The sequence below is a fragment of the Ovis canadensis genome, chromosome 15 (assembly GCF_042477335.2).
Source record: "Ovis canadensis isolate MfBH-ARS-UI-01 breed Bighorn chromosome 15, ARS-UI_OviCan_v2, whole genome shotgun sequence".
Lineage (NCBI taxonomy): Eukaryota > Metazoa > Chordata > Mammalia > Artiodactyla > Bovidae > Ovis > Ovis canadensis.
This window is the reverse complement of record NC_091259.1, coordinates 56,075,232-56,093,526: the sequence shown is the minus strand read 5'-3', so window position 1 is coordinate 56,093,526 and position 18,295 is coordinate 56,075,232. Positions and strand designations below refer to the sequence as shown.

The 18,295-nt window shown below is 40.2% G+C and overlaps 2 pseudogenes; both read right to left on the bottom strand.

Annotated features, from left to right (window-relative positions):
- Positions 1 to 604: 604 nt before the first annotated feature.
- Positions 605 to 4,697, bottom strand: LOC138421005 (olfactory receptor 51I2-like; annotated as a pseudogene).
- A 5,317-nt stretch (positions 4,698 to 10,014) lies between these two features.
- On the bottom strand, positions 10,015 to 10,961 carry LOC138420349 (olfactory receptor 51I2-like; annotated as a pseudogene).
- Between the last annotated feature and the right edge of the window lie 7,334 nt (positions 10,962 to 18,295).

Below are 18,295 nucleotides of genomic sequence, written 5' to 3'. Positions count from 1 at the left end.
TCTCTTGCTGGTCCTGCATTACAGGAGGATTCTTACTGCAGAGCCACCTGGGAGGCCCCTATGAAACCACAGGGCTAATAAAAACAACAACAGAAGCTAAGAGGTGTTGCTGAGGACCATTGCACAATGTTGTTGGAAATGCAAAATAATGCAACTGCTATGGAAAGCAATATGAAGAGTCTACAAAGAATTAAAAATAGAACTACCTTCAACAGAGAGTTGGGGAAAAAGACTCACTAACCATTATAACAGTGGTCCCGTTGTAATTAGGAATTTTTTCTGTGATGATTCACTTTAACCATGGATAACAGAAACACATTGTGATAAAATGAAGGACTAATTTTCAGGATGTGCATTTTGGGATTAAAAAAGAAAACTGAACAATTATTTTTCTAAATTACAACCTAGTGTACCTCGCCAAAACCTTTTGGCAGATCTTAACTAGTACAAGGTCATCATACATCTGGTGGCAGAAATACGAAAAGGAAGTTTAAAAAATTGTCAAAACAGGTTATGGAAACTCCAATTTATGGAGTAATAGTAAATATCCTTTGAGGTTTGGACTTTCCACATTTCTGGCTTAAAACTTGGTTCCCACCAGCATTCAACCAAGCCGCCCTCTAATCTCTTTGGTTTTGATGGAATAGATGACAGGGTTGAGCATGGGAGGCACAAAGAGATAAATGAGGGACATGACTGTGTGCACAAATCGGGGGACATGCCTCCCGTAACGGGAAGTCATGGACACACCAACCATGGGAACATAGAAGATGAGCACAGCACACAGATGTGACATACACGTGTTGAGTGTCTTTAACCGCTCCTCCCGAGAAGCAATGGCAAGTACAGAATGCAGGATGAGCACATACGAGAAGAGAATGAGTGCAGAGTCCAGGCCGAAGGTAGACATCACAATGAAGAGACCGAAAATATTGTTGATGGTGATGTCACCACAGGGAAGGTGGATGAGATCTGGATGAAGGAAGTAGGCATGGGACAGTATATTGGCCTCGCAGAAGGACAACCTGTTCAGAAGGAAAGGCAGTGGGAAAACCATGCAAAAACTGCGGGTGATTACCCACAAGCCCATGCATACAACACGGGAATCTGTGAGCATGGTGGTGTAGCGCAGAGGGTTACAGATGGCCACATAGCAGTCAAAACTCATAATCAGCAGGACCCCAGACTCCATGAAAGAGAAGAAGTGGATAAAGAACATTTGAGCCATACAAGAATCAAAGCTGATCTTCCTTAAGTGGAAGCAAAATGTGGCTAGCACGGTGGGCAGTGTGGAGAAAGACACACCTAGATCATAACTGAGAGCAGGGATAGGAAGTAGTACATAGGCTGATGCAAACTCTGCTCCTCCTTGACGATGAAAAGGATAAGGGCATTGCCCACAATGGAGACACTGTAGAGGGTACCGAGGAGCAAGAACATCCAGCGTTGGGAGGTCCCCAGCTCTGGGAGCCCTGTCAGGGTGAAAGTTGGCAACTCTGAGCTGTTGTAGAGGATAGCTCCCAGGCTGGGAGGACTTGTACTGGAGGACTTGTACTCGAGGACTTGTACTCTAGCGCCACCTCCTGTAGAGAAGACAGACGTACAGTTTATTGATGAGCCTATTTTAAGTCTCTCTTATCCCATCCAGACCCTTAGTTTATAGCTTAATCAATTTTGTTTACCACATCACTCCTTGCCCCTCTTGCTCCCCATGGTTTCTGGAATTGTCTAAATGTTTTCAGGTTATCCAGCTGGCTCAACAGGTCACATTCCCTTCCTCTGTGCCTGTGCCTCTCCCCACCATGCTCTTCCTCACATTCAAAGCTATGAACTTGTTATCAATCAACAGGCATCACTTTGTGCAAGACCTAAGACATCATGCTCCTGATGACTACTTCCTGGACTGTTCTGAACATTCCAATTACTTATCAAGCTGTAAACTTTTCCTTTTCCCATTCTCTCACTCTACTGAATATGCTGCTTATCATGACTCCCCAGCTCTCTCACTCATATTTAGTCTCCCAGTTCTTCCTTCCATCCCTCCAGTTAGAAGGTAGATGAATAGAAAGATACCTGTCCACAGCGCTAACCTTCCACACTTTCAAGATGCATTAGATGCTCCCACTTTATCTTTTCATCCTTCTATCCATTTATCCTATGGCATTAAGTTTCTGTGTCAATAACTTAGTATACTGGAAGTCTTTTCTTAATAATTTCCTTCAAACTGAGTCATATCTAGCTCCTGAAAACCACAGGATTAATAATCAGTTCTCTATATCATGGAACTGGTTCTTATCTGTGTTCTCCATTTCTTTGAATAATACTGTAATTGTGCCTGAGACTAAGACTCAGAAATCCAAACATTATATTATTTCTGTCTTTCCTTTATCTACTACATTAAATTAGACCACAGTCAATGAAAATACTGAACCCTAAGTGCATCTGCCAGCACTTTTCTGCATTTCTTTCCACTTATATTCTTATACTTTGTATCCAAGACATCACATTTGTATGCCCATAATAATGCCCTCTTAATGAATCTCTTTCCTCTATATCATTCTCTAATCTGGAACAGGTCTAATATTTTCAAAAGGCAGCTCTGCAAATGGGACCATTCTGATTAGAAAGTTTGAATGGCCCTTCACTACCAAAGTGTCAAAACCAAACTCACAAGTCTAGAGTTAAAGGCCCTCTGTAGTCCAGTACTATATCAATTCTCAGAATTTCCTACTTGTACCTCAAACACCCAGACTGGTTATCCATATTAATAATGGCAATATTCTTTGCTATTATTCAGACATTAACTACAGCGCCCCAGCTCCCACAGTTTCGCAGAATGTCTGAACATAACTGTTTAACCCATCTTCTGTGACCAAGGATCAACGATGCCCTCCTCTTTCATGAAAATCTGACCAGTCATTGCAATGGAGATAACTGCTCTCCTCTCTTTACCACTCTCATAAGCTGCAGATTTGCATCTCCTTTTGTGCCTATTTCTCTGCCTGTTCTGCATTAGAGCTTCCTATTATGGAGTTAGGATAGTTCCTGTTGAATTAGGAAACTTATCTCCCCTTCTGACTCACCAGCTCCGAGACCAACACTGACACTTATTCATTGCTTCAGTCCCTGCTGTGCTCAGTGCAAGCCCCAGCACAGGAGATGCACTCAGTAAGTCACTGATCCCACAGGATTTTGTTTCTCTTTGTTGTAATTGGAGGGGCTAAGGAACTTTGCTAATGGGGTAGTGAAGATCCAAAAGTAAACTGTTGTGAAAACCCTTAGGATCAAATACTTTGCAACTCTGAGTTCTAAACCTGCTCTAAATCCACACCTTCAGGCTTTCATCTGCCTTTATCTCTCCACCTGTATTAGGACTTCTCTATCTCTTTTTCTCAGGGTGCATTTTTCCCTCCATTCTGCATTCTTAAAATCTCTTTGTTTTTCCTATATGAAAGCTCTTCCTAAACATTTCTGTTTGCCTCTGTATGCAAAATCCCTGATTTGGAGAATTTTTTAAGCACTAAATAGAGTCTTGCCAAGTGGATTCCAAAGCAGCCAGTGTCTTTGTATAGACCTCCTCCCTGTACCCGTTTGTTTTGAGAAATGGGTAAGAGTGCTTATTTATTGCAGAACATCTACCTCCAAACTACAGCCCATTGTAGAATCCCTGCAGAGAAATGAATGTCTGAATCTGAAAGCATGGGAAGATTTCAGAGAATAAGAGGACACAGTAGAAAATATAGAACCAGGAAAGTGAAAATATGCAGAAAAATTAAAAAATAAAAACACCTGACTCCTATAGGGACAGCCTTTCTGTCTTCAGATTGTCATAACACTCAGGATTTCTAAGCTGAGTCAGAATGCCTTAGTGCCCAAGTCTGGAGTGTCTGACACTCCACCTTACCTACCTGAGAGAGTTCATGGAGGGTGCAGAGAAGCAAGAGCAGTTGCGGGGGCCCTGCCCATACCCCCTATCTCCTCTACCAACTTCCTGGGTTGAGCAATATAAGGCTGCATCCAGGAAGTCCTCTTGAGTATTTATCAGCTCAGGAGCTCATGGACTGCTGGGAATATGGGGCATCTGCAGTGTTCTTTCCTCTCTGGCTTAATAGTTTGTTGCTTACATGGGCATGTGGGAATAGGAATGATCAGAACTGGAAATGACATGCGAGGATATTGTATCTAGTTGCTCATTTTATAAAAGAGATCATTAGAGCCTAGAAAGGAAAAAAGGCATCTCAATTTTATACAGCTTGTTAGTGGCAGAATATGTAAAACTAGGTCTTCTAGGTTAGTTTATGGCCTTTCCACTTTACAACTATGATCAATACCTACAAGAAATCCTATATCCTATAAAAAGTGCTTAAAACCCATGTAAGTTAGGCATTTGGATTTATTATATCTTGTGAAATTCTCTCCTGGATTATCCTTGAAATTGACCCCAAGCATGATAAGAAGCACTGGTTCACTGTGGCTGACCACACACATTGCATAATTACAGGTCAAATTATAAAAAGTATTTGGCTCAATGAAGAAAGTGTCAATGTATACAGCTGCTTTCTTCACAAATATTTATTGGACACCTACTAGGGTGACAACATAGATAATGAGGATTAACTGATAAGATTTTGAGCTCACTGTACCTGAGCTTCAGTCCACTTACCTTGAGAAAGTTTCCAACATACATGCAGCCTCATTTCTTCCCCTGTAAAATAGGTTATAATTATACTTTAGTCACAGACTGATCAGGATGACTAAGCAACAGAAAATAGGCAAAGACATTTAACCTACTGGCTGCCATATAACTTAATATATGATGACCAAAGTACTGAAGCTCCAATATTTTGGTCACCTCATGCAAACAGCTGACTCACTGGAAAAGTCCCTGATGCTGGGAAAGACTGAGGGCAGAAGAAGAGGATATCAGAGGATGAGATGTCTGGATGGCATCACCAATGCAATGGACATTAACTTAGGCAAACTTCAGGAGATGATAAGGGACAAAGATGCCTAGTGTGCTACAGCCCAGGGGGTCACAGAGTCGGACGTGGCTAGGTGACTGAACAACAAGTGGTTATTTAAACCCTAAACATTTTAAAGAAGATGTGGTACATATATACAATGGAATATTACTCAGCCATAAGAAAGAGCAAGCTAATGCCATTTGCAGCAACACAGATTGACCTACAGTGTGTCATCCTGAGTGAAGTATGTCAGACAGAGAAGGAGAAAAATCGTATGACATTCCTTGCATGTGGAATCTACAAAGTGATACACATGAACTTACAAAATAGAAAGAGACAGTGTTAGAGAACAAACTTACGGTTGCCAGGAGGAAAAGAATAATTAGGGAGTTTGGGATGGGTACGTACACACAGCTCTATTTAAAAAGGATAACCAACAAGGGCCTATTGTATAGTACAGGGAACTCTGGTCAATGTTATGCGGCAGGCTGGATGGGAGGGGAGTTTTGGGGGAGAATGCGTACATGCATATGTATGGCTGAGTCCCTTTGCTGTCCACCTGAAACTATCACAACATTGTTTGTTAACTGGTTATAGCCCAACACAAAATAGAAAGCTTAAAAATAAAATATAAAAGAAACTCAAACATTATGTCCTGAAAGTAAAACCCCTGGAAGTGGGCATTAAACTAAGTATACCAAGCAGTAAGTTATTGAATAGCTTAAATAGCTCTGTTCTAGGAAGATACTGGCAGACAAACCTAGAAGGAATAGTGATGCATACTTGAACCAGATCAGGGAGGGTGTAAAGGGTTGAGATTAGAAAGAACCTCTCATATACCTAATATTGATCTGAAACTAAACAGGTGGAAAAATGCAATAGCTTCTCAACAATCCCACTCATACAGAAATCAAATCAAAGGACTTAGTGCATCACCTAATATACCTCTAGATTTGCTCATAGTCACACTGATTGTCATGGGAAAAGGTCAGGAACCACCCAGGCCCTAATCAACAGGCATGGATTTATGTGAATTCTCTATTGTTTGTTTTTCATTGGTCTTTTTTTTTTAATTTTATCAAATTAAAAAAAAGGTACTTCATTTTTATGTATGACAAGGTCACAATTCCTACCCTACAGATCTACAGTAGATATATGTTAACAAAAGTAACTATAAATCAAGTCATTCATTTAGCATTAGACACAAATTTATTCCTGGGAATGTATAGATGAATCAATATAATAATTCATAGTCAGGTCTGGAAGACTCCTAAGGAAACATTTATAATATCTCAGTGAAAACAATAATAATAGATACAAGGAGATTTTAGAGAAGAACGAAAGAAGGGAATCTGCAACATTCTAGGGCAATCAGATGAGATTTCTAGGTGCATGAAATAGCTCTTCTGATTTTCAAAGAATGGGCAAATATTTTTAAAATAAATGCAGTAGGAAGAATGTCAAAGGATGCCAAAACATGGCATATGTAGAAGCATCAACACAGGTATGAGACCTTAAAAGGAAACACCAGGGAAAAGTGGGTATAGAATTGTGTAGCTATATATTCAAAAAGGTAAAAGGTCAAATAACCCTCCACAGGACCCAGATCCAATACAGTAATCTCTCCTATGCCCTATATTCCTCCAATCTTGTGGTTCCAGAAGGCTCTCCAAGAACCAGCACCAATGGAGAAAACATCTTCTCTTTCTGCTCCATAAAGTAAATATTCTGGTATTTGCTTCCAGTGGCTCAAGCAGACACATAGACTAGATGGACTCTGGATGTACTTCTGGCTCATAAAGATGGGTGACCCTAATCTTGCTTAAAGAGACTAGGTATAACTCATCTTATAGCTTTAAAATAATGAATATTAAACCAATAAAACTACATGAACAGTGGAAGTTAAATAATAGGAAGAGGATAAAGAAGCCCAGGGGCTTACCCTGGTAGCTCAGATGATAAAGAATCTGCCTGCAATGTGGGAGACCTACGTTTGATCCCTGAGTCAGAAAGATCCCCTGGAGAAGGGAATGGCCACCCACTCCAGTATTCTTGCCTGGAGAATCCTCATGGACAGAGGAGCCTGCTGGGCTACAGTCCACGAGGTCACAAAGAGTCGGACATGACTGAGTGACCAAGCAGCAGCAGCGAAGAAGCCCAAAGCTCTCTTCAGATATATCTGATGACCTGGCTGAGCAGAGCCCTGTGATGGGGAGCGTATCACTGTAATCACAGTCCACACCAGCGAAACTGGAACAGAGTCTGAGCCTTTTCTCCATGTTGGCAAGTTATAAATCCAAGCAGAGCCATGAACTTCCTACTTAATGTGCTAAATAGATAAAGACTATCACCAGCAATCATCTGTTGTTCCTCTTTCAGATGATGCAGATTTCCAAAGTCAAGAGAAGGATACTGAGTATCTTAATTTATAGAATGTGATGTGGAAAATATTAGCCCAGAAGTTCCCAAACAGCTTTTCATAGGTACCTAAATGAGCCAAATTGTTGCTTTCAAGTCCCTCGGATTTAAAGAAGCAAGAAAAATACTGGCACTGAAAACATATAATCCGCTTATTATGGCAGCAACTTCTTTATCAATCATATTTGTAACAGAGCCAAAATCACTATACAGCAACATTCTTTCAAAGAATATTTATTGAAGCACCTATTAAAGGTGAGACACAATATTAGCACTCTATTAATCTATGGCTACACTCTCTATAGTACATAAAGTCTGAGCAATATATAAAAATATAAGATACATTTACGACATGTTTGAAAATTTCAAGTACAATTTATTTTTTATTCACTATATTCAGATTATGATGCATATAGTATTTAGATAATAAACAATATGATCTTTATATGAAATTATTCTTTAATGAAATTATGGTCAGTTTTAGGGTAAAACATTGTACCATATGGTAATTCAGTGAAGCATAAAGAGATAGTTGGTATGCAAATATAATCATTTATTAACTCATTCCTCAACTACCGCATATGTTAGGTATGTTTCAAGCCCTGTTAGAGACTGAAAGGTACAAAGATAAATAAAACAGTCCCTGCCCAGAAATTGCTTACAATTTAGTTGAGGAGACAAAGTACCCAAACTATCTGATATGACTAAAGTACATTTCGAGTACAATGGAGACAGAAAGCAGGTATAGAACAGTTCTACTAGGGATTCAAGAAAATCTTAGACAAAATACCTCTTCAAACTATGGCTGATGCACATGATATTTTGATGCCAAATATTGAATTTTACATTGATTCTTGCTGAATAAAAATAATGAATCAATAAGTCACATGTACTATTAGAAAAATTTTAAAGCAGTTCATTTTATGTACTCCTTAAAACAAACATGTTAGGTAGATGAATCAGAGACCCCATTTTACAGATGAGGAAATTAAGACTGAGTTTAGTTCACTTATTCAAGAAGTCACCTCTATGGATGGGTTAAGTAACCTTACTGTGGAGAAGATTTCACAATACATATGTGCAGCAAATCATCAGATTTTACACCTTGAACTTATAACAGGTATATGTCAATTACATCTCAATAAATCTGGGGGAATATAAGAATAAGGGGAAAATATGTCAACTTTCATTTGCATTTCTCTCTGTGCAGGGAATTATGGAGCATGGAAGGAGAAGAAACATTTCCTAATATGAAATTCTGACTTAAGGAAATTCATTAATAATTCATATGTTCATCTATTAATTTTTTCACTCTTGATTTCCTCCTGCTATTCATTCATTATTGTTTATTCATCCATTTTTTTCATTTATTCTTTTATATTGCTGTCACATCATTAGACACTATTTTAATGAAGGCTCTATAGTGGTCCAGTGTGGATGGACAAAGTTTTTGACACAGTTGCCCCTTTAGGGAGCTCAGATTTCTTGAGGGGAAGCAGATAGATATTAAAGAGTAAGAGAAAGTTTCAGGAGAGATATAAACAAAGAGTCATTAATTTCAATGGACTTTGGCAGGGTCAAGTGTCTACATATTTCAGGGTCTCCCATGTGAAAAGAACATGCCCAGGAATCCTAAAATCTAGTTTTGACTACTTAAATATTGTAACATTGTATTAGAGTGCTCCAGATAAACAGAACCAATAGAATATGTGTGTAACTAGATATCTTAAATTTATTATAATGAATTGGCTCTCACAATTACAGAGACCAAGAAGCCCAGACCCAGGAAAGTCAGTGGTATAGTTCCTGTCCAAATTTGAAGGTTTGAGAATCCGAAGAGCTAATGGTGTAAGTTTCAGTTCAAATATGAGACTGAAGGCAGGAGAAGACTAATGTCCCAATTCAAAAACATTCAGGCAGAGATTCCTTTCTTATATACTCTGCTTTTTATTGTATTTAGGAATTCAGCAGTTTGCATAGGCCCACCCATACTGGGGAGGGAAGTATGCTTTACTCAGTTTACCAATTCAAATAATAAACTCATCTAGAAATACCCTCACTAAAACACCCAGAGATAATGTTCAACCAAATACCTAGCCTTGAGGCCCAGTCAAACTGACACATAAAATTAACCATCACAACTGTTGTACTTTAAAACTTTTCAAACAGCACCATAACAAGGTCTCTGGTTTCTGTCAACACTGAAAATCAATCACCCAAGCTTAACTTACATACTGGTAATGATATGATAAACAGCCCATAATTATTCCAGCTGTGCCTCTGTCTTTTTCAGAATTGTGCAGGCCCATAACCAGAAGTCCCAGCCATATCACCAAGTGTCCTGAAATGAATTCCCTGGAAAAAATCTCCTACCTTGTAGTGGTGTTTGTCATTCTCTAGTTTATTCTTAAAAAGAGACCATTTTTATGTCTCTAGAGAACATTAATATAATTGATTGCTGGATAAAACCCAAGATGGTCCAGGCAAGAACTGACCCAATATACTACAAGTTTGATCATAACATGTAAAGGGCAGCACTAGCATCCTCCAGAGTGACCCTCTCCTCTTTGGGTGTCCAAATGATTCTGCCCCCAACATCAAATCCTTCAGGGCTTCTAGGTAAACCAAACAGTCAGGACCTGACGCTGAAGAGCATCTTTAAAAGCCTGCGCTGTATCTCCTTTGTCTTAATGGAGTAGATGATGGGATTGAGCATGGGAGGCACAAAGAGGTAGATAAGAGACATGAGGGCGTGAACAGCATGGGGCAGGCCAGCACCAAAGCGATGTACCATAGACACACTCACCATAGGCACGTAGAAGATGAGCACAGCTAGGACATGGGACACACATGTGTTAAGTGTCTTGAGGCGCTCCCCTGGGGAGGCAATGGCTAGCACTGACCGAAAGATAAGTACATAGGAGAGAAGAACGAGGGTAGAGTCCAGGCAAAGGTGAAAAGCACAATGGACAGTCCATAGTGGCTATTGAGGGAGACATCAGTGCATGCCAGCTTAATCATATCCACATGAAGGCAGTAGGCATGGGAAAGGATGTTCCGGGGGTGGCAGAAAGGTAGTCTGTCCAGCAGCAGTGGGAAGACCAGGATGAGGGCAAAGCTTCGTAGGACAGTACACAGGACCATGGCCACAATGCGGGCATTGGTGAGCACAGTGGCATAGTGCAGTGGGTTGCAGATGGCCATGTAGCGATCGAAGCTCATGGCCAGAAGGATGCCAGACTCTGTCCAAGAGAAGAGGTGGATGAAAAACATCTGGGCTAAGCAGACATTAAAGGCAATCACCCGGGCCCGGAGGCAGAGGGTAGCTAGCACAGTCGGCAGTGTGGAAAAGGACACCCCCAAGTCGTTGACAGACAGTAGGGACAAGAAGTAGTACATGGGCTGGTGCAGACTTGGCTCCTCCTTAACAATGAGGAGGATCAGGATGTTTCCCACAATGGCGATGGCATAGAGCAGAAGGAGAGGAAAAGATAGCCAGGGCTCCATGGCCTCCATTCCTGGGAAGCCCGTCAAGATAAAGATGGGAGCATCAGAGACATTGATCTTGAAGTGGCCCATGAGAGGCTGGGGACAACTGTCATTAGCCAGTTTGTAATTTCGGAGAAATTACATCATATGTTTAAGACTATACTGTTCCCAGGGAGGAAAAGAAACACTTAGGTTCATAAATCATGATTAGTCATAGATTTTATTCTTAAAATACACTGGGAGGATGACCAGAAGGTCATGAAACTCTAGTAGCTGAGAAAAAGAGGTCTTTCTTGACATCTTTCAGAAAAGAGTCAATAAGTACTCAGGGTGGTTGACCAGCTCTTTAAGTCTTACTGGTAGTCTTCTAGTTGACTTCCTTATGACCATTATCACAGCTTCCCTTCAAATGTGGATTGGAGAAAGAAATGGCAACCTACTCCAGTGTTCTTGCCTGGACAATCCCAGGGATAGGGGAGCCTGGTGGGCTGCCGTCTATGGAATCTCACAGAGTCGAACATGTCTGAAGCTACTTAGCAGCAGCAGCAGCAGCAGCAAGAGATGTAAACACTTATATCCAACCTGACAGATGAAGAACCAAGGGTGCAAGGAAGGAAAAGGAATTACTCCAGGTTTTCTTGGGAAGCAGTTACATGACTAGAGCTGTAACTTAGCAATTCAGTTCCCATCCTGAGGTGACTTTGTGATCCAGAGTCCCACATTTCACACTGGAAGGATACATGAAGGAAGCCTGGGGAGTCAGCATGTCTCAAAAGGCATCATAGTCTTACTAGTAGAGCATATAGAATCAGAACGTTTGATTTCTAATGCTTTCACTTAATAGCAGTATGACATTAGGTAGATTTCTTAAACTCTCTTCTTCAGTTTCTTTATTTTTTAGATAAAGATAAAATAGAGTTGCCCTATGCATATACATACATGCTGTATAAGATAAAAGGAGAGAGAAAAAAAAACTTGAACTTGGAACATGTCCCATCCATAGTAAGAATTATAGAAGTACTGCTGTTATTATCACTTAAAAACATTTTTAGATGGAAAATAAATTATATAGCATGCTTTCTTTGACAAAAGTCATGGAATATATTTACATTAAAGTTAAATATGCATTTTTAAATCACATATTAGCACATAATAAATTATCGTAGAGACAAGCAAAAATAAATTGTAAAAGTTTAAGAAAAATTAGGAGAGAAAAATTATAACATGAAAAACATCCTATCCATTAACTTATTTTTCCTATGAGTGGTTAAAAACAGCATTCTTTGATTTCCACAATAGATCATAATTTTTCATCTCACAGACTTTCAAAGTTCAACAAGAGTAGATGATGAGAAATGTTTCCTTGACACCGGACCAAATGAGGTTGTGAGAGGGGTGCTAAAAGGGTAATCAATGCATCTTGCATCTTTTCCTTTGGTCTCTCACACAGGGAAGTTTCAACTATCTGGGAAAGAAACTATATTTGGGAATATTTTATAATATTGCTCTGACATGTCCAAAATCCTTTAATACACTGTGATAAGTGACTCTGCCTATCTGTTCTGGAACTTGCTAGTTCCCGTTTGCCTCTCATGGATAATTTCTAACAGTTAAGTGTAATTACACACCACTGATTACTTTATTATTTTAAGTGAACCCTGGGGGAAATTTTGCTTTTTCTCTTTCAGAAGCTCAGTATCACATCAATGAACAATCAGATTAGAAATCAGAGAGAAATTCTCTACCAGTGCAACAAGTGTCCGGAACAAAGTTTTCAGGGAATTACTGCTGAAGAATGGGGATGCTGAATAGCAGCATTGGGTTTGAAGAAGTAGGGAGGATGAATGAGCCAGATAAGCCCTGGGAAACCTGTACAGTGTGATGACCTCTTTTTAATACACATAGAGAAACTGTCACTGAGGATTTTAGAGGAGACAGTCTTAAGGACAGGCATGGGTCACCCACTTCATGAGCAGCCCACTCTTGAGTTCCACTTTATCATGTCACATGTTCTACTCTAAGAAAGTCTCGAATTGCCTTAACTAAATACCTCCTGCTCCAGAGTAGGGCCAGGTTTAGTACCTCTTTCCTGTCCTAAGTAGAGATGTTGCTTAAGTTCAGCAAGTGCTCTTCTCTGTTCCTTAATATTTTTTTTCTCAACGTTCATGCCAAATAGAAAGTGGAGGCAGGAGATGGAGAGAGAGGTGATAGAGGGAGAAGGATTGAAGGGCAAGAGGAAAGACAAGAGAGTGAGGAGGAGGCAGAGAAAAGAGGATAAATATAGGAGAAGTAACACTGGAAAGGGACAGGTTGGGTGAGAGAAAGGAAGTGTAAGACCAGAGAAGGGATTTTAGGGAGACAGTGGTTGGAAAATTAAACCTGGAGAGGGAGAAGAAAGAGAAAATAAAAATGAAGACAGAAGAACAGTGATAGGAGAATGCTCCAACTGGACTCTGGTGCTCCAAGAGGATTGGGCTATGTTTTCTCCAAGTGAGGGCAAGGCTATAGAAGATGTTACACACACCACATTTTACAGGAGTTGCCTCTCAGGCTCTGAGCCATGGAAGAGCTATAGTAAAGCCATAATGTCTCCCAGCTAAGCCAATTTGGGAATAGGCTCCTCACAGTGGGATCCCAGTAGACACCTCTTGCAATCTATTCCCAAGGTTGTTTCAGACCTGTCTGCAAAGGCCAAGACAACACAACTGTAACTGAGCAGGACCCTGTGGGGCCTTCCTAGGGCAGACTCCTCCCCCATGTCCTTTGCCTGCCTCTTTTTTATACAAAAGTTGTAGTGTCCCAGGACTCCCCTGAGTCACAAAAAATTCAGCTCAAGAATTAATAATGATAATTGATATGAGCATGCACTGACAAAAGTAGCAGTTGGGCCAGGAGAACTGGTAACAATTCAATCAGTCCTATGGCAGTTACAGAATCTTTAGTTCCTCCCTGAGATACATAGAGAATTGTATCTGATGCACATTTCCTCAGTGGTTAAACAGATACTGAACCCCCCACCAAATGGAAGTTAACTACTGGATAACCATGAGCATGTGGCCCCCAGTCTGGCTGGAGCCCAAAGATTGATAATGTTAACCCTGTGACACTGTCTTACACCTTCAGTTCAGTTCAGTCACTCAGTTGTGTCTGACTCTTTGTGACCCCATGAATTGCAGCACGCCAGGCCTCCCTATCCATCACCAACTCCCAGAGTTGACTCAGACTCACGTCCATCGAGTCAGTGATGCCATCCAGCCATCTCATCCTCTGTTGTCCCCTTCTCCTCCTGCCCCCAATCCCTCCCAGCATCAGAGTCTTTTCCAATGAGTCAGCTCTTCACATGAGGTGGCCAAAGTACTGGAGCTTCAGCTTTAGCATCATTCCTTCCAAAGAAATCCCAGGGCTGATCTTCAGAATGGACTGGTTGGATCTCCTTGCAGTCCAAGGGACTCTTAAGAGTCTTCTCCAACACCACAGTTCAAAAGCATCAATTCTTGGAGAAGGAAGTGGCAACCCACTCCAGTATCCTTGCCTGGAAAATCTCATGGACAGAGGGTTGCAGTCCATGGGGTCGCAAAGAGTCGGGTACGACTGAGCGACTAACACTAACTTCTGGAATGAACACAGCCAAGCTACACCAGTGCCGCTGACAGGGAGCACCAGCTGGAAATAAACAATTTTGAGCCAAAAAAAAAAAAAAGCATCAATTCTTTGGTACTCAGATTTCTTCACAGTCCAACTCTCACACCCATACATGACCACAGGAAAAACCATAGCCTTGACTAGACGGACCTTTGTTGGCAAAGTAATGTCTCTGCTTTTGAATATGCTATCTAGGTTGGTCATAACTTTTCTTCCAAGGAGTAAGCGTCTTTTAATTTCATGGCTGCAGTCAACATCTGCAGTGATTTTGGAGCCCCCAAAAAATAAAGTCTGACACTGTTTCCACTGTTTCCCCATCTATTTCCCATGAAGTGATGGGACCAGATGCCATGATCTTCATTTTCTGAATGTTGAGCTTTAAGCCAACTTTTTCACTCTCCACTTTCACTTTCATCAAGAGGCTTTTTAGTTCCTCTTCACTTTCTGCCATAAGGGTGGTGTCATCTGCACATCTGAGGTTACTGATATTTCTCCTGGCAATCTTGATTCCAACTTGTGCTTCTTATACCTTACCATCAACCAATCAGAGAATTGTGCACAAGCTGATCACAGACCCTGAAATCCCCCTCCCTCACTTTGCCTTTAAAAATGCTTTGCTGAAACCCATTGGGGAGTTTTGGATTTTGAGCACTAGCTGCCCCAGACTCCTGCCTGGCACCTTCCTCCAACAATAAATGCTAAACCTTCCTTTACCACCTGCCAGTGTTAGTAGGTGTCAGTGGATTGGCTTTACTGCCTGTAGGAAAGTAGACTTAAGTTTACTTTCAGTAACACCTTCTCTCCTCCCAGCTGAGCAAGGCTTAGCTGCCCCCACACCAGGTCCTCATGACCCCTTAGATCTTCTCCAGGGTGGGTTCCAAGGGCTCTGAAAGATCAAGAGTATGACTGCCAAGAATACAACAAATTCCTCCTGACCTTCAGCTCTGGGGTTTCTTTTCTCCATGCCAAGTCCCCCTTCGCTTCTTAAGGAATTTTCAGAAGCCAAAATGTAGATTTGGTTAGAACTGCAAGTGATAGAAACACAATAATCATCAATAATACTCTGTGTTTATAATTTTCCTTGGACTCCATCAAGAAGTTCTTAAGTATTGTCATTTTCAATCTTAACAATCAAATTTGGAGAGAAATGTTATCTTCCCATTTTACTGGTGAGAGAAATTAATTGCCCAGGAGGTCAAATTAGGTTCAAAGTTATAATACCATTGAGTAGCAGAACTGCTGGAGAAGAAAATGTCAACCCACTCCAGTATTCTTGCCTGGAGAATCTCACAGACTGAGGAGCCTGGGGAACTACAGTACATGGTGTCACAAAAAGTCAGACATGACTGAAGTGACTGAGCAAAAGCAGAACTGCATTCAAACATAGATCACTCACTTAATCACTTTATCACTTAACATTTACAGAAAACCTAATAAGAATTTTTATCCAGTAAAGACCCTGGAACATGTTTCACCTACCTGTTAATCATTACCATCTCTACCTTTTTTTCCTTTTTATCTTTTTTTTCCTACTTAATTGACTGTCTTTCTGCTTGTGCCTCTCTCTGCAACATCCCTCAAAAATAGAGGAAACTAAAAAGGAAAAGAATAAAAGAAGCTAATTCAATCTTTCTTATTCTCATGACCATACATTTCTGGCTTTCCCACAAGGCTACCAGCTAAGATCTGGGATACAAACCTGGCCCCTTTCTCAGTACCCTACACTCAGATCCAGGGCTTGCCTTGTCCATAGTGTCACATACGTAAATAGATCCTAGGCAGTTGAAATTTCAAGTTTTAATGATTACAAATTCTATGATTTTTTAAAAATTTTGTTATTAACATATAATTTATATACCATAAAAGTTGTAAATTCACTGCTTTTTGTAGCATATTTGCAAAGTTTGCAGAAAATTTTTAATCACTCTAAAATGAAATCCCATTACCATTAGCAGTCACTCTTTACTCTCATTTATCCAGACCCAAGCAATAACTAATTTACTTTCAGTTTTTGTAGACCTGTCTATTCTGAAATTTTTATTTAAATGCAAATTATTTATTTATTAGAAATAATTCTTCTTTAAATATTTGTAAACAAATTTTTATGTGAAAATAGGTTTTTAGCTCTTTAGAGTATTTATTAATACCTAGCAAAAAAGTGCTGAGTCACTATGTATAACTGTTTGTTTGAAAAAAAGCCTAACTGTTGTCCAAAGTGGCTTCTCCAAAATTTACATTCCCACCTGCAAAGTATGAAGAATCCATTTTCTCCATATGTTTCTAGCATTTGTTATTTTCTGATTTTGTTTTTTATTTTATTTTTGTTTATAACCCTTTTAATGTGTGGAGTGATATCTCATAGTAGTTTTGATTTGCATTTCCCTAATGACTAACGGTTTTTCCAGTGGTCATGTATGGATGTGAGAGTTGGTCTGTGAAGAAAGCTGAGTGCCAAAGAATTGATGTTTTTGAACTGTGGTGTTGGAGAAGACTCTTGAGAGTCCCTTGGACTGCAAGGAGATCCAACCAGTCCATCCTAAAGGAGATCAGTCCTGGGTGTTCTTTGGAAGGAATGATGCTAAAGCTGAAACTCCAGTACCTTGGCCACCTCATGTGAAGAGTTGACTCACTGGAAAAGACTCTGAAGCTGGGAGGGATTGGGGGCAGGAAGAGAAGGGGACGACAGAGGATGAGATGGCTGGATGGCATTAACGACTCGATGGATGTGAGTTTGAGTGAACTCCGGGAGTTGATGATGGACAGGGAGGCCTGACGTGCTGCGATTCCTGGGGTCGCGAGGAGTTGGACACGACTGAGTGACTGAACTGAACTGAACTTAATGACTAATGAAGCTGAACATCTCTTTTGTGCTTATTCACTATTTGTCTGTCTTGCTTTGTAGAAATGTATGTCCAAATCATTTGGATATTTTTAATTAATTTGTCTTTTTGTTGTTGAGTTATAAGAGCTCTTCATATATTTTGGATATTAAATTATTTTTTATTAATCAATTTAATTTAACTGGAGGCTAGTTACAATATTGTAGTGTCTTTTTCTAGTTTTATTTATTCTTTTTTTTATTTTATTTTACAATATTATATTCATTTTGCCATACATTGACATGAATCTTCCATGCGTGTTCATGTGTTCCCCATCCTGAACCCCCCTCCCACCTCCCTCTCCATCCCATCCCTCTGGGTCATCCCAGGGCACCAGCCCCGAGCACCCTGTATCATGCATCAAACCTGGACTGGCGATTCATTTCACATATGATAATTTACATATTTCAATGCCATTTTCCCATATCATCCCACCTTCAACCTCTCCCACAGAGTCCAAAAGACTGTTCTATACATCTGTGTCTCTTTCATTGTCTTGCATACAGGGTTATTGTTACCATCTTTCAAATTCCATATATATGTGTTAGGTTACTGTAGTGGTGTCTTTCTTTCTGGCTTGTTTCACTCTGTATAATAGGCTCCAGTTTCATCCACCTCATTAGAACTAATTCAAATGTACTCTTTTTAATTGTTGAGTAACATTCCATTGTGTATATGTACCACAGCTTTCTTATCCATTCATCTGCTGATGGATGTCTAGGTTGCTTCCATGTCCTGGCTATTAGAATCAGTGTTGCGATGAACATTGGGGTACATGTGTCTCTTTCAATTCTGGGTTCCTCGGTGTGTATGCCCAGCAGTGGGATTGCTGGGTCATATGGCAGTTCTATTTCCAGACTGAAAAAAAAATAAATAAATAAAACTCCCACTGTTTGCAGATGA